Genomic DNA, 17,182 nt, shown 5'->3' with positions numbered 1-17,182 from the left:
ATGGTGGGGTGATGTGTTAAAAAGAAATTCAGTTTCATCCGTGGAATTTGTCATGGGTGACCAGAAAATATAGGAGCCTCTTTCAGTAGTATGACGCACTCAAATGTTGTCCCATGTAGTTTCTTCACGAAATGTTTGTTATCCCCTTTAGGGCCATGTCGGTATTCACCGATCCCCTATTCACCGACATGGTTTAAACTGTAGTCACAATTTTTGAATAAAAGATCAACATAGATTTGTTGAAAACCTGAATTTAACCAATCCGTGTCGATCTCTTATCAAAAAATTGCGACTATAGTTTAAATCATGTCGGTGAATAAATACGGCCCTTATTTGGCGTGCCACCATAGCTCAATGTTTAGAGCACTGGTCTTGTAGACCAGGGGTCGTGAGTTCAATCCTCACTGGTGGCTTGCGCTAAGTTTTCACCAGATTATATCCCCTAGTGGGACAGAGCGGGGGTCACGGTTAGTCTGGTGGTGGCCCTTATTTGGCATGCTCTCAAGCAGCATGAGTTTCGCATATTTTCAGCTCGTTTGAGCATTGATGTTTCTAAGCAATTCCTAAACATTCGATATTCACTTGAGAGCTGTTCATCAAGTTTCCATAACTACCAGCAAAATTGCTCATCGTTTTACACACGTCCCCTATTTCTTCACAAACTAAGCAAGAATGATTTTTGTACCTTGAATTTTTTGGAGGAGAAATACCATGTGTGGAGGAAATATATTACTGTACATTCTTCGACAATGGTAGCAAAGTAAGTTGGCAAATAAGAAATGACATTTTTAAACTATTAAAATTTAAGGAAATCGTATAAATACAGTATTTTCGCTGAAGTTCAACATCCCATATTTTTTTATATACTGACAATGATTTTTTTTGTCATGTAATAACATTCAGAGTACCTCATTTGATTGATACAGAAAAACTTGTCTATAACGGAACCTGTATTAAGCGGAAACCTGTCTTCAACTGAAAAAAATGTGGGCTCCAATGCCAAATTACACATTAAGAGACCTGAATTCAACGGAACATGAAAAAAAGTGGAAACGAGAAGGATAATTGTACCTTCTTAACGGGAAATTTCACACAAACACTACGAGTATTTTGCGATCAACAGACCAAGCGATCATACAAATTGTTAAAGTGCTCTACCGAAATGTTTCATGTATCTCTGCTAGCTAGTGTGAGTTCTACATCATCCAATCCTACATTAGCAAAAACTGTTTCCGTACATAATGATGTGGTTTTAATAAGTCATATGTACTGAAGCAGTTGCTTTCTGAAATTGAACAAAATTTCTCTGAAAAAAGCAGGCTTTTATACTGGAAATATCAGTGCAATGGTTGAATTTCCAAATGATATGCAAAAATTACAAAATCGAATGCACAAGCTGCTCTCCGTTATGGCAGTGCTGAACAGGTCCGGAATTAGAGGGCGAAGAGAGTAACTGCCACGGTAGCAAAATGTGGAACGCCAAAAAAGTTCTGGTTGCAACAAAAATTACCGTTATAAAATCAGGCTAAGAGAATCATGTTGCCTCTCATATGCATCCTAGTTATGAATCCTATCCTAGTCACAAAACCTAATCCTTACGTACAAACGGAATCTGACACGATAAATATTGACACCTTCATTGAAAATTTTTGAGAAATTCAAAAAGAACGTAAATTTTGTCAATTCACAAGAAGAACAATGTGGGGTGAGGTTTTAAAAGATGCTGTGAAAAACTAATTTTACAAATTATGTGAATTGAACATTTACCAAGTGGAAACCTGTGTTCAACCAGAAAAAAGGCTCAATCCCTCGCGATTCCTCCTAACTGGGAGACGAACAAAATTCATAGAAATAGCACTAAGATTCTACATCCACCCAAAAGAAAAACTAGCGATTAGATAGCATTATACACAAAACAAAATATACAAAAAGGGATCATTTACATAATAAGGACCTCTTGTTAGTCTGTTTCAATTTATTCGCGACAGCAAGTTTCTAATTAACATTAAGTTTAATAATTAATGTTTGTTTTCAATCGCGTTAGTTCTTTTTTGAAGAGCTCCACATACTCCTGAAGTGTCCAGCATCCCACTTGGCTTCTTTTTTTTCTGTTATTTAGTACATGATTCACTCCGCAGGAAGAAATTGCTACTGCAAGGAGTCCCCCATCGAGGAGTTAGCACACCAACCCCCTGGATGAGTATAAAAAACAAGCCTGCCGGTCGGAATCGGCAGTAAATTGTAGGTCCAGGTCTAGTTAGCCCTCGTGTGCAGAAAATGACCGTGGTGCGGCAAAAATGATCAAAACCGATCAACTGGATTTCACTGTCATAATCTTTCACCTTGTGTTCACTTTCTGAACATTTCTTGCACCTTTCGTCATTCTCACATACACGTGATTGATGACCGTATTGCCAGCAGCGAAAACACTGCAGAAGTCGCAAGTACTCTCTTACAGTGACCCGCTGCCAGCCCAAGTAAGCTGCTGCCTCTTGCGTCAACTTGAGAACGAATCGGGATCCAGCTGTAAAATCCAGCTTCTGCTCCGTTCTCTTGTTTCACAAACTTTGATACCAAGAGTAATGATCCCTGCTCTTCATTTATTCCACTCTCCCTCTGCACTGTCTGTTTCACCTCTTCTTCCTCAACGTCTTCGTCGACTACGTAAATAATAATTTTTTAGTCAAACTTAGTAGCTTCCGTCACATCAGAGGTAAAATGCACCATGTGCCAAAAGGTAAATTTTACATTGGAGAGCCGTTAAAAAAATTTTATCGGTACGCAGTTTTTAGTACGTTTCTCTGAAGTTTGCTTGTTTTATAAATCTCCGTTATTTATTGAAATAGGACTTAGTGTCTGTCCTATACCTATGTGTTGTGCAACGGTTCCCAACCTTTTGTTTTCATTCCCAGAACGATTTTAGTGTGTAATTTTTATGGCGAGGCCCCTAACCCAATTTTTTCTGAATACTTATTTCAATAATTAATAATAATAATTATTTTATATTCATCGAATTTACTAATTTATTTTATTTTTCGACCTCAAGCGGCCGAAGAGCCCCCGGGAAGTGGAGACGGATCCCCGGTTGAGAACCGATGGTGTAGTCTAACGAAAGTACTGCAAATTTACAGCGTAACTCAATATTTGTGCCCTTCACCTCCTTAATGAAGAAATAGACATTATTAATTACTAAAATATCCGCCTACCGAAAACGCTGATAGTTTTGTTTTCGTCCTACTGTATACTATATTTTTTCATGTTGGTGCTGCCATCTAGCAGCGTTCAGAGGAAATGCTATCATTCCCTAATGTATTGTAGTTCTTTTTTACCATACCAGAGGGCAGACAAACCGCTATTACGCGAAAAATTCAGCTGCTGTAATGTATTTATGTAGATAATTGAATCCAACGAAAAAAAATTGAACGTATTTTAGTAAATTTACATTTAGAATGATTGGACATAAATACTTTAACACAACAATAAATTTAATTGATAGCAGATGTTTCAGCATTTCTGTATATTGTGTAATAATGTATGGGTTTTCGGACACCGATATCCCAGAGCCGCAGAATGTATAAAATCGGGGCTAATTAACCCCGAAATTATCAAGACACCTCTAGTCCCTCTATTACAGTCGTACCGGGATCAGCTCTGAACGTCCCTGTTTCGAGATAGAGAGAGGTTTGACTGCATTACTAATTTTGCCACGGGCCTCCAGAAAATAGCGACTTAGAAACAGTCGGGGGGAAAACTCGTGGTACTGTAAACCTTCCCCGAAATAGCCTCCAAACGTTACTGAATCTGCTAAAATATTTTGAGTGCCATAAACTCTTTAAGACCGGAAATTTTTGAAAACACGAATGTTTGTTAAATATTTCACCCGCACGATGGATCGAGTTCGATCTTGAAAAGGGATAAGAAAATTCATTAGGAAAATCTTCCCAAGTGCCATTCAAATCCAAAAAAAACTGCACTTAATTAGGGTATATTAAAGAATAAATTAAATGTATTTTCCTTTTTAAGTTATAAAATTAAACAAATTATATGCTACCCCCAATATTTCAAATGATAACACTGATTTTGTTCTCAAAGATTTTGCGATGATTTTAGAATGATTTTGAGGTACCGATCCTGAATCTGGCATTGCTTTTGTCACATTGGCTGTAGTTTTTGAGATAAAGCGAAAGTTAAATTCCAATAGTAGTACATAAACAGGATACAAATCCCATTTGAAGTGTGCGCTATGAATTACAATAAATCATTGGCAAAGATATTTCAGAGATTTTAGGACGATTCTAGGGTAATCATTCGGAATTTGGCATTGGTTTTGTCAGATCGGCTCTAGTTTTTCAGATAGTTAAATTTCAATGGTAATACATAAGCATCATACAGATCACATTGAAGCAGCGCAAAATGTAAATGAATAACAAGCTTAATATCAATAAATAAAGACTACTGATGTCTGATCATGATATAAAGCAATAATATATCGTGATAATTACATTAAATAAATAAAAAAATTAAGTGAAAAATTAGTAGCTGCAAACTACAATGAAATGTTGAAAGTATACACTATGTCAAAAACTAGAGCCAATTTGGGGCAAAACCAACACCAGTTTCAAAATCAACAGTCCCAATATACCCTAAAACCGTCAAAATTTATTTATTAATTTTTTACTTTTTTTTAGTAGTGTAATAGATTCCAGTTGGCGTTGTTGGGAGATAAAATGACATTTTTAATCAGGAAACGGGGCGAATATATGTTTCTAAGTAAGATTTTCAATCGTTAGTTCCAATACCTATAGCAATAGCAATGAAACCATGTATCGATCAAAATTGCAACCCATTGTTTTAAAGACTTTTTTGAACCAACAGCGACTTAGTCAAGAGAGTACGGGGAAAAAGTCTAAAATGCCGCAACAGTAACTTTCCAGTACGGACAGACGCCAACGGGTCGTGAAAGCGATTGATTGTCCTTACGACGTTGAGACTAATATCGGAAAATAAAAGCGAACGTATCTACAGCGTCATCAACGCACAACAATTACTTTTACTTGTCCGCGATCCGAGAACAACGCCTGAGATGGAAGTATCAGGGCCAGGACCGGAGCCGAAACCCACGACGGGGCATTGCAGGATTTGCCTGAAGGAGTGTGACCTCCAGAAACTGGCGTCACCTTGCCATTGCAGCGGGTCCATGGCCTACGTCCATCGCTTCTGCGTCATGAGGTGGCTCATAACCTCGAAGACCCGCCGGTGTGCCATCTGCAAGGACAAGCTCCGTTGGAGAGTTCGCAAAGACAAGAACAAGAGGAAGAAATATTATAGAAAGCGGATGTGGTGAGATCAAAAGGACGATTCGACGAGTGAATTAACTTCACGTCACAACAGTCTTGAACCGACCACATACTAGTTTATCAATGTGAGAAAAATTGACTGAAATATGAGTAATGCCCGGTTGTATCAATTTCACTAAGAATTTGGAAAATTTCACAGTGAAAAGTTTAATAAAAACAGCGAAAGTGAAAATTATTTTGAATTTGTAATTTTTGTACCTCCCTCTATATATAGACATGCTTCAGTATTTTTTTTTTCTATAAACGAGGTTTCTTGAGAAAGCTATCAAATTTTTTGACGTAAATAAACTATTCGGCGTAAATAAATAGCTATAATTTATAGTAGTCAATTGCTGCACTTAGATGAGTCAAAAATAGCGTTCGGGTATTGTGGTCTCTTTTCCTTTCTACACTCCTAGTAATTATTTTTGCCTCATATATAAGGGGTGGTCAAATTCTACGCGCCAGGTCACAACGGTGACTAAAAAATTCGTCATTTGATCATTTGGTAATTTTTTGCACACGAGGGCTAACAGACCTTTAATTTATTGCCAAATCCGAACGGCAGGCTTTTTTTTATACTCTCACAGCTAAAAAATTGGTATTCTCTCCTAAACTTTTCTTTGTGTAGTTACTAAATTTCAGGCTGAGAGCAGCATAAAATGTTTGGAATTCATAGCAGCACATCGGACAGCATGAAAGAGGGTCACTATGATCTGAAAAAGTAGAAAATTCATTATTTTGGACCTTTTCTTCGGTTAAATATTTTTTGCACCTAAAAAAATTGTTCTGATGCCTAGATTTTTTTATCTAGTATCTTTCTGCTAAATGCGTGTAAAATTGAAAGGTAACACGTAGGGTGAGGTTGAGAGGAGACTCTATCTGAAAATGTTGGTGCGCCAACCTCTTGGGGGGGGGGGGTACTCCATGCGGTAGCAATCTCTTTCTGTGGTCAAATCCCAGTTTCTGCTGTACCCCTGTGTCATTAAAGTTTCTGACAACGACGAACCGGGTATCGAACTCGCGACACCTCTAAACATCCTTTGGTACTTCAGGGGCGATTATCTTATCCATAAGCAGTTCAACCATATATCCCGCTCTGCCTAGAGAGCGATGGTCCAAATCAGTGACTAACCAGACAAGTCACTGCTGCTGAGTTTGTAAGCATGTTAGTGACCAAAACAGCGATCTAGCGAGCAAAGAACCTGGTGAGTGAGTGACCACAAGTGATCCTGAAGCACCCAGGCTCTATCACACAAGGTGACAGCCACGTTGTCCTATGGGAACTCGAGTTCCTTCGGAGATGTATTGAACATCAAAATTATATCGCCGGCCATCACTGGCAGCAAATACATGTTTTTGCAACTTGGTAGGTGCAATCGTGCACATCGCCAGTGAGTTCCAGCTAGTATTATCAAATCAAAATAAAATGTATTAAATAAAGCCAATCACACGTATTAAATTAGTAATAAATAAATAAGAATCACAGCAGTAAATAAATAAAAATCGGTAGTAAATCAATAGAAATTACAGTTTTATTGATGATTTTCAACCAGATTCCTTAACCAGGGAATCTCTCTCTAGCGCATTCCCCCACATTTCTCTACGGGTAGTCTGCCTGGTCCACACGAATCTAGTCTATGTTATCTTGGCACAATTGCCTATCTGTATTTCTATTTGATAACCTTTAAAAAACATCCACATACAAGCAACCATTCACCATCTTTCTATTTCGATTCGAAGTTGGTAGATACAAGGTACTCCACCCTGCATAAGAAGGAAGTTGAGTATTGCATGCATGCAAACGGAAATATTTGAGTAATGTCACTATAAAACCGGGAAAAAGTAATATCCTTTATATATATATATATACACACATACATACACACACATATATATATATATATATATATGTACATATATAGAGATAGAGTAATATATTGTACAATATATTACTCTATCATACTTCCGCTTGCTATAATAGGAAAGTGTCCGATCACGCTGCTCAGTGCTTGCAATACACCAATAAATTTTCTATTTTTACCTCGTCGATAGGAATCGAATTGGGGGGAAAAAAATTGATACGTGGCCTTGAAACACGCAATTTCCTACATTTATTTTGTCTCTGAAACATACCGTAGGTCTATATGTGTTTTTTTCATATAAAATATATGTTTATATTCAATTTCCTTTTGATCTTGGGCGTAAAACACGGCATTGTCTTGCGCCAAATATTTGTAATGTGTGTCCACCGTTTCTCTCGAAGTGAATCGGTATCTTTGTATAGACTGTCCTACGCTGTTTTTTACGTTAGGCTTTCTCTGTTCAACCGTTGACTTTAGAAACATAATTACAATTAAAAAACCTCATTAAATGCCATGAATGATTTGGGGGGTAGGGGGTGTATGTGTGAAAAGATAAAATTTTATGTGCTACGACCTTCAATAAGTCACACTCCGGTTATATAAGTCGAATCCCGTTATAACGAACTCCAAGAGGCAGTAGAAATCGCTTCATTATAACGAAATTTCGTTATAAAGGAATTCCAGGTTATTTAAAAATGCCCCTATGTAAACTTATCTGGGGGATTAGAAAAGTGTTCGTTAAAACGAGATTTTCGCTATAACGGTATTCGTTAAAACGAGATTCAAACCCCAATCCCCCGCCCTTTTGCGTACGCCGATGTATATAATGACATGTCCTGACTGACTGATTCATCATCGCCGAGCCAAAACCACTGACAACCCACTAAGAGAGGGTTTTTCGAAATTCGATCCCTGAGGAGGGGGGGGGGGGACATAGGGGGTTTCGTTTTATCAATGAAAATATTCGTCTTTAATTTCTCCTGCTTATATTCCTTAATATAAGGGAGGCTAGATTTTTCATAAAACAAAGCCGAACATCCCTCCTCTTTCACTTATTTTTTACAAAAGTACCAATTTTGACCTGATTTTGCCTATTCAAGAATAGTTGCACACGCCTATTTACGTATATTAGAGTGCGTAAATAGAGTCTATTTATAGAATAATGCTTTTGCCACATTTTTAGGATTTCTAGAAAATGAAAAATTGCAGTGTTCGTGGGACAGATTCATTGCTCTCACACTTCTACAGCTTTATTTGGGTGGTTCGTTTCTACAGAGTTTTGCACAGCTCCCCATATTCCACACATCTCTCTAATCTCATTTTATGTGACAAAGACTCCTTATCTGTGGACGGTATCTCTTCCACAGATTAGATACCGTCCATAAACTTTTGCTGGTGCATGCAAAAGAGATCCATCACTTCATGTATCGTAATCTCCTAGACATTTTTCACCACTAGTTCTTGAATGCCATCCTCATGCATCCTCAGTCCATGGTCTTACCCAATCACACAATCTCTTCGACAAGTAGTGGCTTCTGTTCATGAGCTAGCCCTTCAAAGTCGCGTTCAATAATCAGTAAATATTCACACTCGCACGCGTGTTAATTTTCCGAATGAGGCACGCTTATCAGAGACTTTAGGGGGAGAATATTATCCGACTTCGATAACACGTGTGTGGGCGGAAGCAAAAAATCATCAGCTCAGTTGTGATAACGTGAAAATAAATGAGCGAAGCGCAAATTTTTTCTCGTAATGCGAATCATCACTCGTTAACCGAGTCAAAATCTATTCAAAATTTTTGCTCGTTATGCGAATTGCTTGTTAACTGAACCGCTCGTTAACCGAAGTTCCACAGTATAGGTGTTTCTTTTTATTTTTTACCTTTACGTCTCTGGTCACGTGTACATAAACTTCTGGGATTTTTCATCACATTAAAATTGAAATTAGACTTATAATTTTTCAAAGCTTAAATATTCGAGATCTCTACTGACTAACATGAAGTCTTTATGTATAATATTCTCCCAAAATATAAAAATTGTTGCACGGGCATTCCATAATATCGAAATGCATTGAGATATATTTCCCGTATATATATATATTTCCCCTTTGTCAAGAATTCACCACTGAATTCGGATAAGCGCTTTTCGATGTCAATACAAATCCATTAATAGTTCCTACCCTGCGCAAGAGAATAATAAATAGCCTCGATTACGTCAACGGAGTTTTGTCAACAGTCTTTCTTGAAACCTAACAGTCTTGCCCTGAACGGCAGTCTGTTTTTAGCCAGACGAAAAACAGGCCATTTCATTTGCATGAAGATGGAGGATGTGTATAATCGTATATTTTTCGTTCAAGCGCGAGACTTTCCTATTCAAAGCCAACGAATGATAATGACCCTCGCCGTTGATTAGCAAGGATGGGATGTTGAAGCCACTAATGAGCATTCCCACCATAACAACCGCGTTAACCTTTCCCAATGGAAATTTCCCCCCTGGTTGTGAAGCTTTCCAATACGCTTGACAAAACTCTGACGTCTCTAAAGACTGACTCACACTATTTCGTAATAATAATAATAATGGATCTAAAATCCGGGAAAAACATTGGTTAAAAAATATTACGTAAAAGAATTTCGAAAGAAATGAACTCGTGTACCGAGTTTTACGAGCTGAAATTTAAGAAAAAATTTCAACATTGAATTTTTTTTTTTTTCACATTATGTACAAAAACTTTTTGGAAACCATTTTTCGCAATGGATAAAATATAATAGGCATATAAAATATATTACGACAAAACAAACTTTTTACGCAACTGAATTTTCTCTCTTCAGTATTTGGAAAAGTCTTGTAAGAGAGGAAAAACTGATAAAATTGTGTGATATCGATAAATATTTTTGAGAATAAATTCTCTCTTTATAAAATTGAGGCTGTCTAAGGCCGGGATTACACTATAGAAGTTTTATTAAAATTCTTTTATAAAGTTTGCAAAATTTAAATTCTTTTATAAAATTTGAAAAATTATTTTAAAAAATTTGAAAAATTATTTTAAAAAATTTGAAAAATTATTTTAAAAAATTTGAAAAATTATTTTAAAAAATTTGAAAAATTCTTTTATAAAACTTGAAAAATGCAACCAATAAGCGTATAGGCTATATACGAGCGAATTGTGTGCCCTAAGACAGGGTTATACTATAAAATTTTGATAAAATACATTTTACGAAACTTTAAGTAAAAAACACCCAATAAGCCTGTTGGTTAAATTCACTCGAATGTAACCGATGCGCTTATTGGTTGCATTTTTCAAGTTTTATAAAGCATATTTTATCAAACATTCATAGTGTAATCGTGGCTTCATGCTGATGTAAATCGATAAAATAATACAGAAGTCGACGCCGCTTATTAGAATCACAGATAATATTATCATTCTGGTATTGTTAGCACTTCGGCAAAGAACAGAACGGAAGACCAATATCATTACATGGGAAAAAATTCGTTTGCAGTTATTGAAAGTACGGATACTGTTATCAATATATAATTTTTTTCCGTTGAAAGGTTTTTTTTCGAATTTTGAAGCTAAATTTTGACCAGACTAATATTTTTCTCTGTAAATTACCATTATCGGCCTCCAACACTATGTAACAATAGTTGCAAACATTTCCGTACTTAATACCGTAATTGATCCGTAGTATTCACTTAGATCCATATACGTGTGGAGCTGCTTTCACAATGATCTTCCTACAGTGAAAACAAATATATGAAAAGAAAAAGCCCTTTCCTTCATTTCTTTATAAGTTTCTTTCACTTGACCAGATTCAAATTTATTTTTCTGAGAGACTTTCTTAAGGGGGGGGGGGGGTCCATGAAAAGTATTTTAAAAAAACATATACAGTAGAATCCCGTTTTAACGAATACCGTCATAGCGAAAATCTCGTTTTAACGAACACTTTTCTAATCCTCTAAATAAGTTTACATAGGAGCAATGCTAGGTAACCAGGAATTCTTTTATAACGAAATTTTGTTTTAAAAAAAAAAAATCCCTTTTAGCATTAATGGATTATTGAATGATGAATATTGATAATTTTTGCCATAATTATAATAATATAGTTTATATTATGAGAACGCTGCGTGTATCCACGACTTTGACAAATATTACAAAATCCAAATAAGTGTCGTTGAAAAAACGGGACAAATGTATGAAAAAATATTAAAAAAAACCAAAATTACAAGAATGTCCCGCAATACGGAGCACAAGTGGTTCGTCAAATTGTTTCGGACATTTTACTGGTACTTGTTTTCAGAAAGGGTGAAAAACACTGTGTTAACATATTCTCCTCTATAACGATAAATTCTGAATAACAGTATTTTTTTTTCAGTGCATTAAGAATCATTATCTGAAATTTTAATTTTATAAAAAAAAAAAAAATAAATAAATCTCATAACGAGATCATAATTACCCGATAGCGTTTTTCCATAAAAATAAAATGTAAAACGCTTATTATAATATATATTTTATTAAAATAATAATGATTTTTATGTTGATGCATGTATAAATATTAAAAATGGCAAATTACATAATTACTGATTATTTTCCGCGCTCCAATTAATTCCTGAAATATTTGCAAGTATCCATGTTTTCGATCTTTAATCCTGTCACGAGGAAAATATTTCTTTTGACGCGTGATATTTGATAATAATATTTGTCTTGTCCTCATTGTCAAATAAGACCTTGCAGCTCATGAACAGTTCGTCCTGGGGATACTCTGGAACGAAAAATAATATAAAAATATTGGACAGAGAGAAAAGAAGTGGTTATTATATAACATCATTCTCTATATAGAGGAAAAAAAAGAGAAAAGTAATAAGAGAAACACAAGCGGAAAAGATAGATACAGCAGCACACACACACACACACTAACAGCATGTCATTTACTTGGATACCAAGGACGCTGTTGAACAGCTGTTTACAGCCTGAAACGTGCAGCTAAAAATATCCCAAACAAAAGCAACGCCTACAACATGTCCCTGTAGATTCTGGTGATGATTAATAATTTATTTCTTAATAGAATGACTTGTTTTTCTTCCATTTATTGAAAATCGATCCAAACGTCGTATATCTGACTACAATGTAAATAATATTTCCAGAAGTAATTTTCTTGTATCATTTCCTCACGATCATTCAATAATAATTAGTGGAAATTCAAGGTTTTTCTCTCTCCCCCCCCCCCATTTAAAATACTTCAACTCAGCGTTTCTCAACGCATGGTCCGCGACAAGGGCATAGGAGGTGTTCCGCAGGCATACTTGATAATTCGATTCTAACTGAATGAAAAATTATTCAATAGTTGCAATTTATATTACTAATATCCATACGGGTTCAAATAAAAATTATACCTTTGTACTTAGGTTCACCATACCTCATCAAGGAGAATGCGGTAAAATGCGATCGTGAATACGGAACGCAATAGAACCTCTCGATAATCCCTCTCGATAATCCCTCTCGATAATCCCTCTCGATAATCCCTCGAGAAAATTCAATTCCGAATTCGGAATTGAATTTTCTCGAGGGATACTTCATCAGAACATGCCAGAATTTCCTCGTTAATGATGGAAGAAACACACCACCTATTTCGTCAGCTTGGACAGGCTTTATTAACCTCAGTCGTGAAAAAACTTTCAACACTTTGCAACAGATGGCTCCCCAATTCGCATCCAAAGACCACTCGGACGCAGCAAATACAAAGGCGAACTCTTCGGACGACCAGACGTAAACATCACTCTTCATTCGTGTGAGTTCTGACCACGAGGTCCTGATGACGGCTCTCCATTGAAGAGCCGAAACGCGTCGACCATTCGACCAGTGTAATTTATTTGTCTTAAAAACGTGGCAATTTTTGTATAAATTAAAACCAGGCAAAGTTACTCATTTTTTTGTGATAATACATTTATCAGTTTCACCGGCGAGTATGTATAATTCTAAAAAAAAATTGAAATTCCGATAATTATGAAAAACATGTATCCTTCCTTCTCTTCAGTTAACCAATTAATTATTTTTACTCGTACATGATACAGGCACTACACATACTTTTGCAATGCATACTTACCAACACAAGATTGAGATTAAACATAATCTCAGGTGAATATAAGTTCTCATTTTATGACCAAAAGTGAATAAATTAGAGTTTGGAAAAAAATTAAATTGCCTGATTTTTTACTGTCCGCTATCGAGTGCGTGTACTAACGGGGAATGCATTAGAGCCATATTCCAAGGGACTGAGGATCAGAAAAGTGACCATGAACAGGAGGTGCCCGTTAACGGCGAGTGTGCGTTAGGGGGTGGGGGGAGATTGCACTGACTATTTCATTGATTTTAGCCAAAAGATGTAATTTGTGACAATATTGCTAATTGCTGCAAAAAAATGATGAAAGATGGGGGAAATAAAGGGCTGCTACAAATCGAAGTAAATAAAATATATATATATATATATATATATATATATATGACGAGAAAAACATTCAAATGAATAGATGACCATATTCATAGAGAAAAATAAGGAAACTTATCTTAAAAACTGTAAAATACTGGACGTCGCCAATCGTCATCATAAACGTTGCCATAAGTTCGCAAAATCCTTAATTATAATTAAAAAAGCTGAAAAATTGCGGAAAAACGTTAAATCTGACAAATACGTAAGCTGAATTATTGCATTTATCATAATAATTATGAAACGCTGTATATTCACGACTTTAGTAAACGCTACAAATTTCAATAAGCAGCGTTAATAGAAAAAATTGGACAAATGTATAAAACAATAGAGCAGTTTCACTGTATTTATATATATGTTTTTTTGCAAAATTACCTACAAACTTCCCAAGAAATAGAAATGCTATAGTTGTTTCGGATATTGAATTAAAATATTAAAAATGATCAACCAAGGGAGAAGGAAGTTTATGTAAAAAATATTAATTTTACTCCGATTAAATAATTATTGAAAACGTGAATTTTAAAAATTATTGAAATAAATTAATCAAAATCATAAAATTAAAATGATAAAATCAAAAAATAATTAGAAAAATTGAATTGGAAATTGTACGGCCCACAATAACAAAAATTCACTCCTGTAAAATAATAGTTGGGAAAAAATATTTAAATATGATCAAAATAAAAGAACTGAAATGATAAAATTCAAATGAATTAAATTAATAAAATAAATTAAAATGATAAAATTTTCTACATGTACAACAACTATTTACAGCCTGCAAAATGTAGCTAAAAATATCTCAAACAAAATAAACGCCTACAACATTCCATACAAAACAAATATTAATCTCTGTGATGATTAATACTTTGTTTCGTAATAGAATTGCTTGTTTTTCTTCTATCTTATTGAAAATATCATCATATATCTAATTACAATGCAAATAATGAGGAAAGAAGTAGTTTTCTTGTATCATTTTCTCGCGATTAGTCAATAAAATTAATGAGAATGCGAGTTCTTTTTGTATTTCGAATACCTTAACTCATTCTCGCGAGATTCATTTGTGTGAGAGTCATTTTTAGCTGATGATAAGATATCTGTTTTCATTGATGAAGGAGAAAAGTTATTTAATGGATAATGAGAGAGAGAGAGAGACTGCTATTTCTTACGGAATTGCATGGGAGATCTGTAGTTCAGAATTTGATAGTGAAGATAATTTACGATATTCTTGATTGATGAACGTTTTCTTTAGATAGAGATCTAACGGGTGTTCTGAATCATTTTTTTATATTATTGTTTTAATTACAACACACTAAAGATGAATTTGTTTTAAATAAGTTTGAACAAATTTGTTTTTATTTTGTATCCCATGAAATCAAAATAATTTTAATTTGCTTGTACCAATAGTTGCCAACAAATTTGTGGGTAGAATTTGTACAACCCAATTTAAGTTACGGGACATACAATAAAAGCCTACAAATATAAAGTTTAACGTTTGGGAAGTTTCTAAATAAACATTTTAAAGTTAAATGTTTTGGAAGTACACTAAAACACCTCTTTTAGTGTTACACTAAAACACACACCAGCCAGCGAGATAAAGTTTGCTATTGAAGCTTTTAAAATGAAACTAAATTATTGTAATTTGACCTTACAAAAGGGTTGACTGCATTTGTGGGGGAGATTGTTGAGAGGAGTTTCACTAGTTCTTAAAAAAGTTTTTGTTTCCAAAATTACCAACAACTGTCCTGAACAATGAAAATTAGACAGTTGTTTCGGATATTGAAGTAAAATATGAAAAATTATCAACCAAAATGATAAAATCAAAATGCATTAAAATGATAAAATCAAAATGCATTAAAATGATAAAATCAAAATGCATTAAAATGATAAAATCAAAATGCATTAAAATGATAAAATCAAAATGCATTAAAATGATAAAATCAAAATGCATTAAAATGATAAAATCAAAATGCATTAAAATGATAAAATCAAAATGCATTAAAATGATAAAATCAAAATGCATTAAAATGATAAAATCAAAATGCATTAAAATGATAAAATCAAAATGCATTAAAATGATAAAATCAAAATGCATTAAAATGATAAAATCAAAATGAATTAAAATGATAAAATCAAAATGCATTAAAATGATAAAATCAAAATGCATTAAAATGATAAAATCAAAATGCATTAAAATGATAACATCAAAATGCATTAAAATGATAACATCAAAATGCATTAAAATGATAACATCAAAATGCATTAAAATGATAACATCAAAATGCATTAAAATGATAACATCAAAATGCATTAAAATGATAACATCAAAATGCATTAAAATGATAACATCAAAATGCATTAAAATGATAAAATCAAAATGCATTAAAATGATGAAATCAAAATGCATTAAAATGATAGAATCAAAATGCATTAAAATGCCTCCTTCAAATTAAGAATAAACATTTTCTCTCCTTTTTTTTATATTTTTCGCTTTAATTTTGAAATAGAATTTTTGTTAGCCATAGAATTTTTATTTCTGTGCTTGAAACGTCGTTTACACCGAGAATGTTTCACATTCTTGTATATATCCAGAACCTTCACTCATATCTAAAATTCAGATTCTACTGTAGTGATTACTGCCATTCAAATAATTTTTTTCCCGTTATAGATGATCTTTGACAATTAAAATAAAGTGGAGAATTTGCTGATCTTCAAGAAATACGAAATTATTCATTACGCTATCAAAATGTTTTTAGAACTGCGCCAGATTGCTCAATCGGCTCCTTTATGCTTCCAATGTCATTGATAGTTACTGCAGAGAGTTCGAGGACGTTTCACAATGTTTTTGACAACCAAAAAGTTGTTTTACCGCGGAAATTGCCCTTTGATGTTCTAATACTTGAGACTAACAACGATATTTCTTGTCCTTGAAATCCATTTGAACTTTGCCGTAAACAGTTTAATGACTTTCATTTTGTAATAGTTATCAGTACTAAGAAAAAAATTAAATTCGCATTTTTCATTATTTTTCTGGAGATATGTCTACTATTACAGCAGTTATGAAGTTTCTTCAAATGAAGTAATTTTTCCTGTGAACTACCGATAACTTGAAAACCGATAACTAAGAAAATGAGTAACGATGTACTTTTGAGTGTTTAAAACGAGTTCATTGTATTGTCATGAAAAAATTAACATACATGGCGGAATAACTTTGAAAAACTAGTGCGTATATTTTTAAGGATAAGTAACTGTATTAAAAAGGATAAAAAGTAACTGTAAACCATTATTCGGAGATAATTATAAAGGAAACTTTAAACGCATTTAAAACTACTTAATTAATTAACATATATTTATCACATTGATATGGTTATAAATTTTTGTTATTTAATTCTAGAATTTGGTATTTATATAATACATACAAGGTGATTACTTTATTCCTCTTGTGGCTATTTACTGGTGAACCGAACCGTTGATAAGAGTACTAGATGCATACTTCCAATTAGGTAAAT

The 17,182-nt window shown here is 34.1% G+C and overlaps 1 protein-coding gene and 1 non-coding gene across 4 annotated transcripts in view; both read left to right on the top strand.

Annotated features, from left to right (window-relative positions):
- LOC149087058 (uncharacterized) overlaps positions 1-17,182 on the top strand; it is a 292,357-nt gene that overhangs the window by 204,647 nt on the left and 70,528 nt on the right. The gene's annotated exons all lie outside the window — the stretch shown is intronic.
- On the top strand, positions 341-413 carry TRNAT-UGU (transfer RNA threonine (anticodon UGU)). Its single transcript has one exon. It is a non-coding gene; the product is annotated as a tRNA-Thr (tRNA).

This window comes from Pholcus phalangioides, unplaced genomic scaffold, assembly GCF_987345545.1.
Source record: "Pholcus phalangioides strain wild (caught in Gottingen) unplaced genomic scaffold, Ppha-v1.0 ptg000004l_1, whole genome shotgun sequence".
In the NCBI taxonomy this organism is placed as follows: Eukaryota; Metazoa; Arthropoda; class Arachnida; order Araneae; family Pholcidae; genus Pholcus; species Pholcus phalangioides.
Note: the sequence above shows the minus strand (reverse complement) of the source record. Positions and strands in the feature narration are given on the sequence as shown.